Genomic DNA, 20,111 nt, shown 5'->3' with positions numbered 1-20,111 from the left:
ATAGATGTGATCAATCTTTTTACGGTGATCCCCCATATAGAAGGTATGAATATGTGTCATGAAAGTTTGTTAAAAAGTAATGGAATGGATAAAAATAAGATTAATTTGGTTATTGATTTCATGGAGTTGATCTGAAAAATATTTTTTTAAGTTTTGGTGGAGAAATTTTCCGTCAAAGATCAGGAGTTGCAATGGGTGCTAGGTGCGCCCCTGTCTTTGCGAATTTAGTGCTCCTTGAATGGGAACATTTGTATGTGTTTCCATCTAAATTCATGAAGTATATTAAATTATACAATAGATTTCTTGATGACATATTAATCCTTTGGGAGGGTGAGGTTGAGGTGATAAATTAATTTATTGGATATTTAAACAAAACTACATCTTTTTAAGGTTTACTCACACCTGGCATAATGATGCTATAAATTACCTAGACATAATGTTGTATAAAACTATAAATGAACTTGGTAGTAATTTATATAGGAAGGAAAATTATTCGAACTCCTTACTCCATTTTACCACTTGTCATCCACGCCAGCAGTTTAAAAGTATAGTGAAAGGGTAGATGGTGAGGGTTTCCTGGTTGAACAGTGATGATAATCAGTTCCATGATGAATTGTTTAAGTTGATAGGAATGTTTTCCGAGAGGGGATATTCCCTGAAATTAAGTGTTAAAAAAGAGGTTATGAAGAAGAGATGGACCTTATATTGGCCAATTATAAAGAAACCAGATAATTTGGTAGCACATAACATTTCCCCTAATAACAATAATTGTAAAAAATCAGATGCCATGGTACTGAGTTATAATAATACATCTCAGAAACTAGTCAAGGTATTGGAAGAAAAGTGGACTGTTTGTTTTGATCATATATCAAAATCCTTACTGGAAGAGAGAGACCCAAGGTAGTTTATAGGAGGGGGAAAAATATTAAGGACATGATGGCTAGTAATGTTAAGAATAGTAGTTATAAAGCTTTGTTATTGCAGGTATATTAATAATGGTCCTCACGTGGTGATTAATACATATTCAGCAACTATTGCTTACCCAGGAAAATGTAATTGTAATTCATCAGTGTTGGTTTATGTGGCTACCTGCATCTCCTGCAATGCATTTTATGTTGGAAAAACTAATCGCAGGCTTAGGGACAGGATAGCCAAACATTTAAGGGCAATCAGGAAGGAAAATGTGTGTAATGCATTATTTGTTCACAGTAAAAATTGTGTGAATTTAAAAAAAAAATTAATCTTTTTTGTCGTTGATAAGGTTTCTTATGACGAAAGAGGGGGTGATTTAAAGACTGAGGTGGAAACTAAAGAATTCAGATGACAGTTACGTCTGAATGCACAGAATCCACCTAGGTTAAATGAAAATTTTATCTATTAAGCCCGTTTTGAGACAGAGCAAATGCTATTAAGTATCTTAAATAAGGTCACAATTTATTTTATTTATATATATATATATATATATATATATATATATATATTAATATTTTGTTTTATTAATATTTCTACGTGTTGTATTATGAAATTATGGTGGTTTTTATTTTATCTATGTTTAGTTTAATGTTTGTATTAGTAATTTAAAGGAAATGAGGTCAATGATGTAAGATTTAGGGTATTATGTGATTGGTTGCTGCTACTTTCATAAGTGATGTGTTTGTTTCAAATCAAATTTGACTCTGAGGATTCTAAATGATATTAGCAAAAGCGCGTAGTCGTCTGGTGTAATGTTATTAAAGTTTGTATTCTACAGCCTTCACTACGAGGTCCAGAAGTTTTTTATTTTTTATTTTATTTCCTTGGGAGAAGAGCAGAAAGACCGTGGAAGGAAAGCAAAAAAGACAGACATTAGTGAAGGTAGTATAAACAGTTAGGACCTCAACTGCATCTTCCTTCTTTTGAACTTGTTCTGCTGCTGTCAAGTTGTTAGGCTGAAGACTGTCTTCCTTGTAGCCATCAACTTGGCTAAAAGGATTTGAGAGTTATCGACCTTCATGTAGAGGAAGGCATATATGATCCTTTAAGGACAGGGCTGCACTCAGAACCATGTGATATTGGCACTCTTCTTGAATCGATTCACAGAATTTTACATTTTTCATTGTGTCTGTGTGCGTGCGCATGTATACTGCTGTTTTTTCATGTTCCAGTGTGGTAGGTGATGTTTTTGGGATACAGTCATATTTGCTGGTGACTGCAACCCACCACACACTGTCTCATTTACAGGCACATTTCCTACTGATGTACTCTGAGGAGATCAATTTAGTAGACAGACACCTTGTTTTGGGAGACGACGCTCCTTTTCACATTGGTGCTGTCTGTGCCCCATCTAAGTTGGCAGTACTTGCAAAGACATTAAAGGATGCACAATCCTAAAAGATGAAATAAAAACACAATCATTAAAGGATGAATTTCCTAATGGATCAAATAAAAACACAGTCATTCTAGAGTATTCAAATATCCGTGACCTTGCACCATTAACTTCTCAGTTAAAACAGACAGATTAATTTTAAAGTATAGAAAAATTAAACAATCCACATAGCCCAACCCAGTAACTGAGAATGACTCACTAATAGGCATGATTTTTACAAGTATCTCAAACCAGTGCTGTTGTGACAGTACTTACTAATAGTATGAGAGACCTCTGATCCATGGCCAAAGTCTGGTCCTTAAGGGTGATGTCATCCTGTCCACAATAGAAGTAATTTATGTCACCTTTTAAAAGCCATTAACCTGTTTAAAAAGAATGTAGACAAGGTAAAAAGTGTCTGCGGCTCACCCCATAATTTGAAGCTCTGTTAAAAAAGGGACGTGCTATGTAAATAATGGAATCAAAACATTACTCTACACCATTTAGTTTTAGAGATTAGAATGACTGCATAATTCTTTGACTGCAAAACTAAACATTTATTGGAAGGATCCAAGCATCTTCAGCTTGTAGCTTGAAGCACTTGTGGAATGCTATTAAGAAACTTAATCACAGATAATATGCAGTTACACTGGTACCTCAAGCTCATCCTTTGCTAATGAATACAAGGCTTATTTTTTTTTTAAGTTGATTGTCCACTCAGTAATCTACTAAATATGTACATAGAACAGGAAAGGGAATGATCAAGTAAAAATGGAGTGAAGATCATCGGGACTGAAAAATATTGTTGGACTAAGGAAAAAATAACTCCTTGTGTGCTCAGTAGTTACAGTGACTCAGCCATAATGAGGATTCATATTTACCATCTAAAAAGGTCAGTCAAGAGCTGTGTAATATCCCCACCATCCCTCTAATGCAAAAGGAGGTGACAGACAATTCTTCCACTGAGCAGGAATCCAATGCTTCATGGCCAAATGGTTAACTACTCACGGTTGTGTTTGTCTTTATGTAGCTCCAACAGTAAGTTTAAAGGAAACATTGTATTAGAACATTCCAGCATAAATTGACTAGTCTGTTCTGTCCAACTTTACATCTCTAAACAAAATTTTCCAACAGTGAAAAGTGAAAAGTATGATTCATATCATTTGAAGCCCATTAGTGGCCACTTGTATATTAACATGGAGATAAAATAATAGCAAATAAAACTGATGCATTCCACTGCTATATGTGATTTCTGCAGTTACTTTTATTTTTATATATATATATATATATATATATATATATATATATATATATATATATAAAATATGTGTGTGTGTGTGTGTATTTACATATTTTTTAAAGTCCAGTGATATTTCTGCATGGAGTTGAGTGATTGTCCCTCTTCCATAAGAACTTAGAAAAATATTTTAAATTAAACCATTTTTATGTAGGTGGAATTAAGAACAGTCTTAATGGAAGCTGTGGCAACAAAAACATTTTGCTCACGTTTACTGTACTGAGAAAACATATTTAGTACCATAGAATATTATTGTCTTGCAAGTTAGCATAAAACAAGGTATTATAGTTGCATTTACTGGTTTCTGACATTTCCATAAAATAACTATCTCAGAAATTTAAACTGTTGAGCCACATGTATTATTTGGATTGTATTATAAGAATTCCCATTATGCTTTACTAGCCTGTCATATTTATTATAGTTTTAAATCCAGTTATGTTGTTTATTTTTGTAAACCTGTTCAGTATTAAGTGCATCTCTTGAACAGCGGGTAAACACTACATCCTGAACTGCCATCAGTGCTTGATTTCATTATTTTTTTGTTATCAAAGTAGCAGGAGATTTAATAACAAGAATGAACAGTGTGTGACAATAGCAATCCTTGCCTCGCGCATACATAGTTTAAATCTATCCATCCTCAACCACTTTCCCATTTTGCACATGGGGTTGGGGTGTCACTTCAACAGTGGCAATCCTCTCGAGCCAAGGTTTACACTGCCAGGTGGCTAACCCTGCAGCGGTAGTTCATCTCACACTCACATCTATGGCCAATTTAGTGTGTCCAATCCACCTACTGCATGTCTTTGAAATGTGGGAGGAAACTGGAGCACCCAGAGGAAACCCACAGGACTGCAGGAAGGACATGCAGACTGCTCGCAGAAGGCACCCCAGCCGAGAATCGAACCAGTGAACCTCTTGCTATGAGGCGACAGTGCTAACTGCTGCACCACCGTGGCTGCCCCACATTTAAATATAGAGACATTTGCCATTAATTTTTACTACAGTGAAGATTGTAAATATAAATTACTATTGGCATCTGTGATCTGAAATGGAAAATTGTAGTATGATCAGACCTGACCTGAAATATATACTGCCTGTTTGGGAGATTGATGGTTTTACTTGCATTGAATTTAAGGATATTGAATTTAAGGATATTTGGAATTTGTGCTGAAGTTAGCTTCTTTTCTAATAATTGTAGCATTAGAGTTAGAGTCTACAACACAAGATGCTGTTAAAAAGAGATAATTAGTAGGTGACACTAAATATTTCATGATAACTGCAAGAATCAGTCAGAGAAGGTTATTAAACACTGGGAGAAGAGAATAGAAAGTAAAGTTACTAAGAAACAATGGCAACAGATACTATCTGGAGCGTTTCTCCCCGGGCCTCCGCTGAAAACAGGCTCTGTGGAACCTAGTCGGACATTCCTGGTCAACAAATGTTAAATAAATAAATAAATTAAAAAAAAAATAAAATATGTAGGACGTCAGGTGTGTAACAGTCCAGAAGGTTTAGGATCTTTGCATGGAAGTGTTTGTATAGGTATTTTATACCCCGTCAGATGATTTTTTTCCCTCAGGAAGATGGAAAATGATGGATATGTAAGGAGAAAGAGTTAGGTAATTGTGGGCTTGTCTTTTGGAAATGCAGTCCGTTGGCAGATTTTAAAAAGTTTCCTGCAGAGTACTTTGACAGAAGTAGTTGGGGAACAAGTAGTCTCAACTAAGGAAATGATTCTTTTGAGGTGGAATCTAGACCCAGATTGCCTGGATGTATGATGACCTTACAAGTTTAATGTTACTGGCTGGCAAGAAATACTTTTATAAAATAAATATAAGAATCTGTATAAAAAGTAATGGAGGCTTTAGTATTGTAAAAAGAACTGGAAATGGGATCTTTACAAAAGCGGTGGAACAGATTTCATACAAAGAAATGTAATTTGTAAGAATGATAGATGCAGAATAATCAGGAGGAGGAGGGAAGGTGTGAGTGAAAGCTGTTAAAAATGTGTATTGCATGACGATTATAATGGAAACTATTAATGTGGTTTGTTTTTTTTTAATATGTCTTCAGTCATGTTGCAGTTTAAAATGTGATGTTTTAATAATTAAAAAAATGCCTAGAAAATCTATTAAAAGTTCTAGACCACATGAATATGACCTATTACCTAATGCTAGGAATGGCTTTGAGTTTTGTGATTCGAAACCAGGCATGGTTAATAATATGAACAATGTTGACTAATGGATTTTTTTAAATATGACTTGTGCTTCTGGGTTAACAGATATTCTTTCTTATTACAAAAATGTATTCAGTACAGCTGTCAGAAATGGTCGCTGTGGTAGAATATACCAAGTCAGTACTAGGAATTAGTTCTCTGAAGTAGGGCATTTTGCTTATGGCACTCCCTTTGATCCTGATCTGTTTTCTCTTTTCTTAAATGATCTAAAATCTGAATCTCTCTTACCAAATTTAGACTTTCATGTAGACTGTTGGTTTCTCCTTAATTCTTATACTACTGTGTATGCCCTCCAACTCCTACTACAAACTCATTTCTTATCTCTGTGATAGTGCTGCTCTCAAAAAAAGCAATCAGCACACACCATCAAATAAGGAGTCATGACTTTTGGGACAGTACAAAGACTTGGTAATATCCCTGCAGTCCGCATTAAAGGCTGTTTAGATACCACAGCCCATCAGTTTTGTTTATAAAATGCCTTTTATTAATTAATTTTTTTGACATGTCCAACAGTAACCAAATAAAATAAGTGATTGATGCGACACATATGGAGTAAATGCTACATATTTGATTAGCTAACTATGAACTTACTACATATTATATATATGGGTCTGCATCAGAAGGATGAAATGCCAGTACACCAACATTTAAAAGACAGAGGTGAAAAAAATGAACATTCACAATCTTGAAAAGTCAAATCACCGACTATCAAATGACCAACATTCACAAACCCTATACACAAAATACTGACATAAACCAACCACATGTGCGATATGTCCCATCACCAGGGTAACCATGTACATCCAGTAACCATGCACATCCAAAAAAACAAAATCCTACAAATAACACTACCACTTTACAAATACCCAAACTGAAAAGTCTTCCAAAATCAAAATAAACATATTGCTGTATACAATGTTTCTTTACTAAATTTACCTCTGACTTAATCATTCATAGAACATATTTCTTAACTTAAGTTCTTCGCTATTCACAGCTCTTCCATTACATTCACACACCACTTAACATTTGCAACTGCAGTATTTCCTTCTATTTTTACATCTCTCTAAATACTACATACAACCATCTCAATTATTCTTCCTTTTTCGTGAAATGAGACTATAATCCATACTTCCAAACACGCCTGCACTTTCCTACAACACGTCCACCAAGTTTCTAAACACATTCATTACTTACTACAAATATTTAAAGTGACAGGAGACTATAATCCATACTTCCAAACATGCCTGCACTTTCCTACAACACGTCCACCAAGTTTCTAAACACATTCATTACTTACTACAAATATTTAAAGTGACAGACATTATATAAAATTATAATTATATAAAATACATATTTAACACTGATTCTACCTAGTATTATAAATACTCACTTATTAGGTTTTTTATTTTATTCATTTTTTTTGCAGGCTGTCCCCCAAACAAAATAAAATTAAATATAACAACTCCTCCGCACTACACCTCTCATATTTGCAAAATTGGCATTTTCTCCATTCAGCCCAATGAAGATGGTAAGAGTTTCAGTTTTTTGTGAAACTTCATCATACATCATCATTTTCTTTAAATGTCAGTCTGGCATTTGTCCTGAAAAAATGAACACACTGTGTGTGTGTGTGTGTGTGTGTGTGTGTGTGTGTGTGTGTGTGTGTGTGTGTGTGTGTGTGTGTGTATATATATATATATATATATATATATATATGTGTGTGTGTGTGTGTGTGTGTGTATATATATATATATATATATATATATATATATATATATATATATATATATATATATATATATATATATATATATATATATATATATATATATATATATATATATATATATATATATATAGTGGTCTGTAAATTTTTTTGCCAAATGAAATTAGCACAGGAATATAATTTTATAGAAGACACTTTATTTTTCTCAAATAGTAATGATACTTTGGTTCAAAAGTTTAAATTTACTGGTCATTGGTTGAGTTTTCATTTTTGGTATAGTTTCAGATTATGTACCACAGTGGTCAAATAAAAAAAAAAAAACTCAGACAAGGAAGTAGCTCTTGGACTTGTACAGTTTTCTGTTGCTATTTGATGGGCTATATGAAATTCGAATTAGAAATAATATTTACAGTACCTAAATTGGTAAATAATGAAACCCATTTGGGGATGTGGAGCTGAGGCGGTTGGAACGTTTACGGAGCAATAGACAGGACTATCAGAACTTTCCTGTACATCAACAATGACAGCGGTTCCAATCGAGGAACCAGTCATTCAGTGCAGGGCGGAATCGCCATTGAATAAGGATTTTGAATCCAATTTAGGTACTGTAAATATTATTTCTAATAGCACTAATGATTTTGTTGTGTATACCTATAGTGCATTGGACATTTCTAGTGACCCTTGTGGACTTGTTCAGCATTGGGTATTCCTTTGGTAGGCAAATTAATGTGGTACAAACTTTATTGGAATTGAAACTTTTTATACGAAAATTGAATTTGAGCCTTATATTTGGTGGTATGGACAATATAATTGTGAACCCCCAGGTGTGCAGGTACCTAGTATTTTAAATCCAGATTTACACCCTGTTTTGGATGTATTTCAACAAGTGTGTGAATTGGACCTGTGACAGCTGGCTAATAATAAAAAGAGTGACGGTTGGACAGAATTTGTCTTATGTGGAGAAGGAATGTTTAAATAGTTTCGTGGCTACATCTAACATCCGAGTCATGCAACCAGTAAAGGGGGTGGGTTGGTGATCATGGAGCAGCTAGATTATGAACAGAGAGTGTTGAATATTCTGTGTGGGGATGGCTATGTGGAGTGTTCTCGTAATGAGTTAAATATAGCATATAACAGGATTGACACAATTCTATGTGATATGTTTATTCAAAGTGAAATTACTTTTGAGCAACACAAATATATGGTAAATGATTCACCTTATATTCCCAATTTTTTTGGACTCCCCAAAATACACAAGGACATCAATAACCCACCTCTTGGGCCGATTGTGAATGCAGGCAATTCTAAAACCTATGGTATTGTACGTTTCATTGACCATCTCTTAAAGCCTTATGTTATGAATATTCCTCATTTGTGTAGGGATTCGTGGGATTTCCTGACCAGATGTAATGAGATCGACGCTGGTATTGATTATTTATTCATCACTATCGATGTCCAGGATTTGTTTTCATATATTCCACACGATTTGGGCCTTGGGTGGTTTGAGGATTGTCATTCAATTTCGGGCTTGATCAGGTGTTGGTCAATACTCTGACCGCACTGATGGAATTATTATTGGGCAGGAATTACATTCTGTTCCAGGGACAATATTTTAAACAGGTCACGGGTGTGGCCATGGGGGCCCCTTGTGGCCCATTATTTGCAAACATCGTCAAGGCTGCCTGGGAGCAGGAGTTTTTACTTGTGTCACAGTATTTCCAGTACATTCATTTATACACCAGGTACTTGGATGATTTGTTTTTGGTTTGGTCTGGCCCCAAGGACTTGATTGTTGAATTCATGGAGTATATTAATAACTCCACTACTTTTTTGTGTTTTTCACACTGTATAGGTAAGGGTACAATTAATTACCTTGATGTTTTGTTGGGGTAGGACCCATTATCTAACGAACTTTCGTCCAGAATTTACAGAAAGCCCACCTTCTCCAACAGTCTGTTGCACTTTAGTAGTAGTCATCCATTTAGCCAGAAGAAGGCTGTTATTAAGGGTCAAATGGTCAGAGCAGCCAGGATGGCATTTTCATGGGATGATTTTGTAGATGAGTGTGAGATTTTAATTTCCATGTTTTTGAAGTGTGGTTATCCTGATCATCTCATTAGTAATATTAAAAAGGAAGTTTTGATTAAATGACAGTCGGGTCATTTTATACCGTTATTGGCCAGTCGACAAGTTTGTGTTCCAGTGGGAGAGGAGTTTGGGAAGGTGGGCGAGTGTCCGGCAGAACAGTCTGTTCTGGTGGATAATGGACAGGTGGATGGAGATACTTGCTCGCTGTTCATTACCACTTTTAGTTTGGATTATGGCCGTATTGAAGCTATTAATAGGAAGAATTGGCAGTTATTGACCAACCATGCTGAACTATTGGAGAAGTTGGGGGTAGGTCCCCAGTTTGTGTATAAAAGGGGTAAGTCCCTTAAGAATTTGTTTGATGGGATGGGGGGGGGTCTTCCACATTCCAAGCAAGGAAAAATGTCAAAATGTGGATTATGTTCCTCATGTCATTATATTTTAGAAACTAAGGAGTGTGTTGTCAACAAAATTAGGATTAAGGTTAGAGGTGATTTTAATTGCCAGGTGAAGGGAGTGTAGTGTACATGGCTGTATGTAAACTGTGCCCGGCATTTTATGTGGGGAAGACGGAAAGGAAGTTGAGGCAACATATTTATAAACACCTATATGACATCAGGAAATCTAAGGCTCTAATGCTTTATGGAGACACATTTCTTCCCTCAATGGACACAGTTTTTCATTTTGTGTTTTGGAGCAAGTTGAACATCTCCCAAGGCGTGGTCCCTGGTTAATTTTATTAGAGGAACGTGAGTTATGGTGGAAAATTCTGTTAAATGTCACAGTACCATCTGGTCTTAATGATATGATCAATGTTAGTAGTGTTTTAAAAAGGAAAACATACAATAGATTAATTTAACCTTATATATTTTATTGAATTGTGTGTGTGTTTTTAACCAAGTTCTTTGTCATGTGATGGTGTTCACATGACTTGCAGAGAGTATTTTAAGGAAGTGTTTTAAATTTTCTGTGTGTCTGAAGAAGTCTTGTCGACGAAAGTGCTAACATTGTGGAGTTAAGTATGGTTCCTGGTACTGTGCTGCGGTGTTTTGTTGTTTTCAGTTTTAACAGTGGTTCTGCTTGTTTACAAATTTTCTGTATCTAGCCTGAATTCTAGCTAATAGCATTACAGCTGCTTTTATTTTGCTGTTTTTCTTTTTCTGTCCATTTTATGACTAAAAAAGGTTGGAACACAAGCCCACTTAACCTGGTAAATAACTGGAAATCAATAAATAAAACCTCTTACCTGTTCAATAGGATAGCTGTCTGGAAGGATGATTCTCTCCTGCAGCCAAATCCCATACATCTGAAAATATACTGAACACTGACCCTTTTTATTCATGCATCTGTGAAGATACTGCAGCAATGATCTTTTTTTATTCCTACATCTGTGAATATATTACAGCACTGATTCTTTTATTCAGACATCTGTGAAAAATACAGCAGCAGCGATCCTTTTATTCATTTGCCAGTGAATGCGCTGTAACACTTATCCTTTTAATTCATACATCTGGGAAATACAGTAGCAGTGCTCCTTTGTATTCATACATCTAGGAATGTACTGCAGCAGTGAACCTTTTATTTGTACTTCTAGGAATGTACTGTACATCTATGGCTACAGTGAGTGCCCGTATACAACTGTATTTCCTTACTGATTCAGTTAATCATTCAGTCCAGTGGAGCTCAGGAAGTTTGCACTGTAACTTCCTATGGGCCTTTTGGCAGAACCAAATTATGTCTGTTGATTTCAAACAAATGTTCATGTCTCTGGAATCATAGGGCTTATGTAAAAAAGTGTAAACGTCAAACCCTTCAGCACAAACTATTTTCATAGTGTTAGTATTGTTTTGGTTCTAGGTCTTAAACTGAATTTTATAAGTCACAGTAAACACGGTAACTATTACATTTATAATATTTTGTAAATAACTTAAAATATTTATTTTATTTTTTTATTTAACATTTGTTGACCAGGAAAGTCCAACTAGGACAAAGCCTGTTTTCAGTGGAGGCCCTGGGAGAAATGCTCCAGACGCTTGTCTTTAGAATGTGGGAGGAAACCCACGCAAATACAGGGAAAACATGCAAACTCTACACAGAAGGCAAATATTTAGAAAAATGTGAAAATTATATCTATATAAATTAATATCATAAAAACAACAGTTAATATCTCTTTACCTCCTGCACTAAACAGAGGTCAAATATTAATGCAGTTGTTTCCCATTGTGGAAGCTTTAAGATGAAATCTTTTAAAACCTTGTACATAGCATGGTTTTGGAATTATTGACGCAAATATAAACAAGCAATATTTGATGCCTAGAGGCTTCCGTAGGAGTTAACTGCAGATGCACCTAGCGGTGTCACTGGAATGTAATAAGTTAATCTGTGAGCAGCCTTTTTGATGGCTCCCAGTTCCACAATCTCGTTATGCGTGGACTACTTTTCTATCTAGCTCTACTGTTAAAAGATCTCTGCAAGTCAGATATTCCCTTGAGAATTACTTTGTTGGCACTGTACACCAAATCTTCAGTATTATTTCTGGATTTGGAGGAAATTATGCTTGCAGGTGTTAAGGGTACATTGGTTCATTGAGGATTGATGTATTTGTGTAGTTAGTTATATTGCTGCAGGCACTGGCATTAGGTATGCAAACTTGTAAGTACTGAGTTGTCCAAGAAACAAGTCCTGCTTTATTCTGGTGAAGATAAAGCCATCTGCTGGCCCACCAATAAGGGTCTACTTGTAGATCAAATGTATAGCAAAAATGTTTCTGTTCTATACTGATGGAGAGCACATCTGGATTGTATTTCTTTGCTTATATCTTAGTGACTTTTTTTTTTTGCTTCAGGGACCTGCACCACCTTTTTTATGTCCCTGTGTACTCTCCTTTAGTAAAGAAGACATGTTTCTAAGCAATTTAATGTCCTAATTTTTGTAACCTTGAGAAATTTAACACAGTTCATTTTTCATTGTATTGCATCCCAATATGAAATGCACATTACAACTTAAAATCCATGCATTTTTCACAGACATACTTATTCAAAGATTTAGTTAAGGATGCTGTTATACAAAAGCAAGTACAGTAATAACCTTTTCAGGATGGAAGATAGATTTTTTAATATTAGTAGTTAAAATGCGAGCAAAAAAAAAATGTAACAAACTACTCATGTTGGCAGTTATGCAGTGCCTTCATTTAATATTCATAAACATAAAAAGTGGGTGTACCCATCAATGCAGCCATAATAACTGCAGGTCTGCCCACAGGAATGAGTTTGAAACATTTGAAACATGTTAATACTGCAGAATAACAAATTAAGGCTGTTTTTTTTTCTCATTTCTTTATTTCCAAAAGGTAAAAGATTCCTGTACAACAGATCCTCATGTGAACTTTTCCAAGGTTGTCAGTTATGAGTGCATAAATGGGCGAAAGACTAAAGGAATATGTTCTGTCAAAAACATCTGCAGCCTCTGGAAATGTTTCTTACAGCTAAGCCTAGCATTTACATGTACTAAATTGCAAAGCAAACGGGTATCTTATGGTCACTGTATGTTACACTAAAAAGGCAGAGCACACTTAAAACAGAGGTAGTACTGGCTAAAGACATTAGGGGACTGTATTGTTTAGGTGTAAAAAAAACTTTCAGTCACGTTATATTTCAGATTGTGTTAACATAGAACTAAAATACTAGATTACTAGGCTCACACTCCTTTCACCTTCACGTACACAGTTTGCACAAGTAGACCATCCAGAATGTTTCCGGAAATTATTTAGTGGAGAAGGAACGTGTAAGACACCATCATTCAGCATCAGTGTTTTAAACGTGGATGACTTTTAAAAATAAGTTTATTGTATAATAGCAGTGTACTATGTTTGGCTGTACATAATGTTGGCTTTTCTCCACAGCCAGCTTTGTGTAGACATAAGGTCTGTCACCAGAATACACCAGACGTGTGCGTGTATATACCAACAGTTACACTCAAAAACAGAATATTGCTTACATATCTAGTTGCTAAATGTTTTAAAGGAGCAATAAGAAAGGCCGAACCAAGTTTCATGGCCATATGGCACTAGTGTGAGACAGATTCATTTTGTTCTTTGTTCCAGGAGTCATTTCTTTACTTCAAAATTTAGGTGGCCAAACGTCCATTATTATTACTGGTACAACAGTTTGTCCCTGAAGGAAACGTTTCCATTTCATACAAAGTGTGGTGAATAAATGAACATTAATTAGTAGGGTCAAAAACAGTAATAAAATTGAAAAAAGTATGGAATTAACAAAAATGATTTTTTAGAAGTAGAGGAAAAACTAAGATGTGTGTAATAAGCGACTTTGGCTGACAGGAAAATGAGCAGTTATTATCGGCCTCCAAAATACGTGATGTTATGTGGTCCTATCTCGCCTACATTCTTTACTCACGGGTTCGGAGCCGAGAATCAGCTCCGACTCAGCCAACTTATTTCTCTAGCATGAAGTCTCTAATTGACTGGGCTAACCCGGTATCCCAAGATGCACCTCACCCTAGCCCCAGATCTCGTTTGCCGCTCGTAGAGTTAGGACGTGGTCTCGTTTGGCTGTGGCTACCTACCCTTTTTCAAAACTTTTCATAAGTCTTTAGCAGTCTGTTCTCTTGTAAAAAGCTATTTTAATAGCTAGTTTTTCATTGTGAGTGTACTGTGTAAGCGAGTGGTGTGTTTTGTGGGTATCCCTCTGTTTTGGCGGGCTAGGCCCGTTTAAATTAGAGGACCCAGTCCTCTCCTGTGTGTGTGTTTTTGAGTAAACTTGTGTTTTGTTTGGTTTTTTGGTCGTTAGTTAGATTTTCCTTGCTGCACCAAAGAAACGTTTAAATAAGAGTTTCCTTGGCTGTTCGTAGTTTGTTTTTTCCCGCCTTCCTCTTGTGTCTGTCGTTGGTTGAGTGGGTGTTGTTATTACTATGTCTAAAGAGCAGAAAGAGCATAAACCCTCTGGGTTTAAAAAATGCTCAAAATGTGGCTACAAGATGTCCATTACAGATGGGCATTCTCTCTGCGTTTGTCTTGGCGCTATTCACCTGCAAGAGTCCTGCAGTTTTTGCCACGCCTTCAGCCCGAGGGTACTGCAGGAAAGAAAAAATAAGCTGATTTTGAAGGGCCTGGTTAAGCCTTCTTTTGAGGAGTCCTTAGACTCTTCTTCTAGTACAAAGTCTAAGACTTCCAAGGCCAAGAAAAGATCTCCGGCTCCATCTGTCTCCTCGGAGCCCCCTGAGAAGGTTTCGAAAGTGGATACTGCCTCCTCAGCTCTCTTGTCCTCAGGGCTGCAGGAGGTATCTGTTGTGCTGGAGTCTGCCTCTGCCCCAATATTATTGGAGCCAATTCGGAGCCGGTCACCCAGTGTTAGGCATGAGTCTCCAGGTAGGAGATCCCGATCTACTTCTGTTTCCTCTAAATCCTCTAGGCTGTCTGCTTTGGATGTGGATAGGGTGGTCCAGAGGCTCCTGCAGTCGCCGGTGTTAGCAAAATTGTTCTCTGCTCCGACCCAGTCGGCTCCAGAGCCAGTCCCTATTCTTGTATTGATGATTCCTTCTCCGAGCACCCCCTGTGTCGTCGGAGCCAGAGTGCTCTGCGCCAAGTGATGTTCTCTTGTCGGCTCCGATAACCCTTGCGAGTTTATCAGAGCCGACGTCGGCTCCAGCCATGTCGGTTCCATCCTCTGGTTTCAGTACTCGGGTTTCCTCAGTCGGACCCGAGGGGGATAACTTGGGAGTCTTGTCAGTTCCGAGCCTCCCTCTTGGTGCATCGGCTCGGGGAACCCCGACTCCGGTTGTGCTCTCAGAGATGGGTCGGTCCTCGAATTCGGGGGGACCTGCCTTCGAGGCCATGAGGAGAGCACTGGCCAGATCGTCAGTTACATCACCCGGATTGGTCACTCCTTCCCCCTACACCCCGGCTAGAGCCTCTGACTCCCCCCTATCCGTGGATGGCGGAGCCCGAAGGTCTGAGGATACCCCCATGAGCGGTCCCCAACTTTCTGAGGGCCCCTCAGTGTCAGTGCCCGAGGACCCCCTGGAAAGATGTTGTGCAAGAGGAAGCACATACATTCCCAGGACGAGTCCCTCACTTCCGATCCCGACCTCGAGGAGTCAGAAGGGTCCCCCAAGTCGTCCTCCAATGTTGTCTCTTTCTCCGACATCCTGGAGATCTTGAGACAGAGAGGCGACTGGCTGTCCAAGACCCCCTCTGAGGAGGAGTCTGTATTCCTCAAGGCCTTCGGAGCTCAACCCTCCGCCTCCTGGGTGCCTCCACACTTCGATGAACTCCTGGATTTGATTTGTCGAAGGGTGTGGGAGAGCCCTGATTCCGTGGAACCGGTGCCCAAACAAGTTTCTTTCTGCTCCCCCAGGGAAAGAGTTCCTGACCAAAGGGGTTTCAGTAGATGCCTTGGTGGTGGCGGCAGCCACTCAGCAGGAAGTTGCAGAGGCTTCTTCCTCCGTCCATCCTCCTAACAAGGAGTCCAGGAGTATGGACCGGTACGGAAAGCGTACCTTGTCTTCAGCGACCTTTACTTTGCAGTCGCTGAATTATCTTTGTCATTTTACTCGGCTCCAGAGAGATCTCCTTAAGGAGCTAGGAGACACTCTGACTGGTAACATGCCTGAGGTGGTAGTGCAGACTGTTAACGCCCAGTTGTCTACCCTTGGTTCCATTGTCAACTCGTCCATGAGGCTCATATCCTATGCAGCTGAAGGGGCGAATAGGGCAACTAGCTCAGGTGTAGCTCTCAGAAGACAAGCCTGGATGCACCTGTCATTTTGCGGAGGCCTTTAAGTCTTCCTTCACTGACACCCCCTTTGATGGGTCCTCACTCTTCGGGACCAAAGTGAGACACCCTCACCAGATGCGAACAGGAGGGGAAGACCCTATCTGCCGTAGGGGCCCGTTTCTCTCTTCCTTCTTGGCCTTACCCCAAGGCTCAGAGAGGAGGGAAAATGTGGTTCAAGAAGTCACATAAGTCTTTCCCTGCCTCTCAAGGTGAGTCCCCCTCCAGAGGCAGAGGAGGGGGAAATTAAAATTTTTCTGGAAGACCGCTGTCCTAGAGGCAGAGGAGGCCACCGCAACTCGGGAGACCGCAATTCCTTTTCGGGTCTTCCTTTCAGCGTTCCTGAGGTGTTGCCTGACTGTGCTGTTCTGGAGCCGGTTGGGGGCCAAATTTTGTTGCATCTGGAAGCCTGGGAAAGCATCACCCAGGATCGTTGGGTGCTTCGAATAGTTACTGGAGGGTATACTATTCCCTTTTTAGCAACACCCCCTCCAGTCAAAAGAATCCCGGATGTTCCACCCAGTCAACGGGATCAAGCAGCACAAGAAGTTTCAAAGCTGCTAGAAAAAGGAGTCAACCAACCAGTCCCCTCAGACCATATCGGATCAGGAACTTACTTAAGACTCTTTTTGGTGCAGAAAAGAACAGGAGACCTGAGACCCATTCTGGATCTCAGCCGATTGAATCACTACATTCTGAAGTCCAAGTTCCGAATGGTCACTCTTCAGTCCATTTTTTCCTTGCTGGAAAAAGGCGTATGGATGTGCTCCATCAATCTCAAGGATGCCTACTACCACATCAAGATGGACAAGGCATCCAGGAGTCACTTACGCTTCCGGCTGGGAGCCAGTCACTTCCAGTTTCGTGCCCTGCCCTTTGGTGTCACCACAGCCCCCAGGGTGTTTACCAAGTGTTTGGCAGTGGTGACAGCTCACCTGAGACATCGGGGATTCCAGGTGTTTCCATATCTGGATGACTGGCTTCTCACCGCCCCCACCAGGCATCTCCTCATTCAAGCCAGGGAGGCTACCATTACACTTTGTCAACAACTAGGAATTACCTTGAACTGGGAAAAGTCTGCCTTGCTGCCCTCACAGCGTGTTGTTTTTTTAGGCGCAGAGCTAGACTCTATTCAAATGCGGGCCTTTCTGCCACAAGAGAGGATAAGAGTGCTGCAGTCTCAGATTCACGCATTGTTGCCCCCAAGAGAGTTCAGGCCAGGTTAGTTCTCCAGCTCCCGGGATCCATGGCTGCCACCATCATGCTGGTGCCTCTAGCCAGGTTACACATGCGGATCCTACAGTGGCTTCTTTCGGCCCAGTGGTCCTTTCAGAAACGTCCTCTTTCCCACTTCATACTTCTCATGGAACGGTACAAACAGGACCTCCGCTGGTGGCTATGTTCCACCAATCTGGACAAGGGGAGGAGTTTGATTCCTATGTCTCCAGTGGCCACAGTGACCACCGATGCCTCCCAGATGGGGGGGGGGGCATTATCTTGGCAGGATAGTCCAAGGCACATGGCAACCTGGTACACCTGCACATCAATGTTCTAGAGATGAGAGTGGTGTTACTAGCGTTGCGGGCACTCCAAAGCGCTCTTCCTCTGGGAACGATTGCAATTCACTCGGACAGCATGTCCGTGGTATGGTACCTGAACAAGCAGGGGGGGACCAAGTCTTATCCCCTCTGCAGAGAGGCCATGCGAGTGCGGCATTGGGCAGTGTCTTCCCAATGGTTTTTAGTGGCAACGCACATTCCGGGAAAGACCAACGTGATAGTGGACAGGCTGAGCAGAGCTATTCTGATGCCTTACAAGTGGTCCCTGAACAACCGAGTGGCGGTTCAAATTTTCAACAGGTGGGGTCAGCCTTGCTGCGATCTCTTCGCCAGCCCTGTCAATGCCAAATGCAGCAAGTACTTCACACTGATCCCCCCACAGGGGGAGTCGCTCAGGGACGCTCTAGTCCACGATTGGCCCCCCGGTCTGATCTATGCTTTCCCTCCATTTCCTCTGTTACCAAGAGTGATTCAGAAAGCCATATCCTTGGGAAGCAGGATGATTCTAATTGATCCACACTGGCCTCGACAAGTATGGTTCCCCTTTCTTCAGCAGTACGCAGTGGATGGTCCTTGGACCCTGGACCCAGTGCCAGACCTACTGACTCACATGTCAGGACAGCTCCATCCCTCCCTGCGAACCCTCAGGTTGACAGCCTGGCTGCTCCACTTCCATCACTAGTTAGACAACATTCTTTTCACCTGAGGTGGTACACATCTTGTCTTCATCTCATAAGTCTTCCACCAGAAGGATTTATTCCAGCAAATGGAAGAGATTCTCCATTTGGGCTCAGGCCCAAGGTTTGGACCCCTTCACAGCCCCAATTCCGTCGGTCTTAGATTTTTAGCCATGCTTTTCCGACAGGGCTCCGCGTCTGCTACCCTTAAGGTGCAGCTGGCTGCAATTTCCAATTTTCATATATCTTACGAGCCTTCTCTTATGGGCCATAAACTCTGTAAGGCCTTCTTGAAAGGCGCCTGGTTACCTCGCCCTCCTGTTTCAGAACCTGTCATGCCATAGGATCTAAACCTTGTGTTACAAGCCATCACTTCACCGCCCTTTGAACCGGCTGCCACCTGTGAATTAAAATTTCTATCTTGGAAGACTGCTTTCCTAATAGCCATTACATCGGCCAGAAGAGTATCAGAGATTCAAGCTTTGTCCATTAAACCTCCGTATTTGACCTTTCATAAGGACAGATTTTCCGTGAGGCTTAACCCGTCCTTCCTTCCTAAGGTGTCATCCACTGTTAATCTTCATCAGTCTATTGAGTTACCAGTGTTCTTTCCAAACTTTTCCAATAAAGCAGAGTTTCGATTTCACCAGTTGGATGTGCACAGACAACTAAGATTCTACTTACACAGGACTAAGCATGTTAGGAAGTCTGATCAACTGTTTGTGTCCTTCTCAGAAAACAGAACAGGTTGTCTTATTTCCAAAAGCACAATTTCTAAATGGATCAAAGATTGTATTTCCTTTATTCGTCAGCAGGCAGAAATTTACCTTTTTCCGTCAAAGCTCACTCTACCAGGGCAGTGTCTACATCAATAGCTTACCATGCCAGGCTTTCATTGGATGATATTTGTGCTGCAGCCACCTGGGCCTCTCCTCACACCTTTATTACTCATTACAAGTTGGACGTGGCTTCTAGGGGCCAAGCTTGCTTTGGTTCCACAGTTCTCAGGAGTATTTTCCTATGAGCCGCCTAGGATAGAGGTGCTGGGGACGCTGTCCCATGAGTAAAGAATGTAGGAGAGATAGGACCACGTAACATCAGGTAGTTATGTACTCACCATAACTCGCCTCATATTCTTACGTACCCTCCCACCTGCCCCCTTCCTGTAGGATTTGGAGGAAAATTGGCTCTTAAGAACCCTTCAATGTCAGTTTTTTTCTTTCCTTTCTGGCTGGAGCTCCTTTCAGTGGTGGTTGTGTATGGGGTGCGACTGGAATGGCTGCAAACTAGATCTGGGGCTAGGGCGAGGTGCATCTTGGGATACCGGGTTAGCCCAGCCAATTAGAGACTTCGTGCTAGAGAAATAAGTTGGCTGAGTCGGAGCCGATTCTCA

At 39.8% G+C, this 20,111-nt stretch overlaps 1 protein-coding gene across 1 annotated transcript in view; it reads left to right on the top strand.

Moving 5' to 3' along the window:
- Positions 1–20,111, top strand: part of NCAPD3 (non-SMC condensin II complex subunit D3) — a gene marked incomplete in the record, with an annotated part of 2,635,837 nt that overhangs the window by 2,052,335 nt on the left and 563,391 nt on the right.

The sequence above is a fragment of the Protopterus annectens genome, chromosome 8.part0 (genome assembly GCF_019279795.1).
Source record: "Protopterus annectens isolate FY-2018-M chromosome 8.part0, PAN1.0, whole genome shotgun sequence".
Lineage (NCBI taxonomy): Eukaryota > Metazoa > Chordata > Ceratodontiformes > Protopteridae > Protopterus > Protopterus annectens.
The sequence above is the reverse complement of the archived record's forward strand: the minus strand, read 5'-3'. Positions and strand labels throughout refer to the sequence as shown.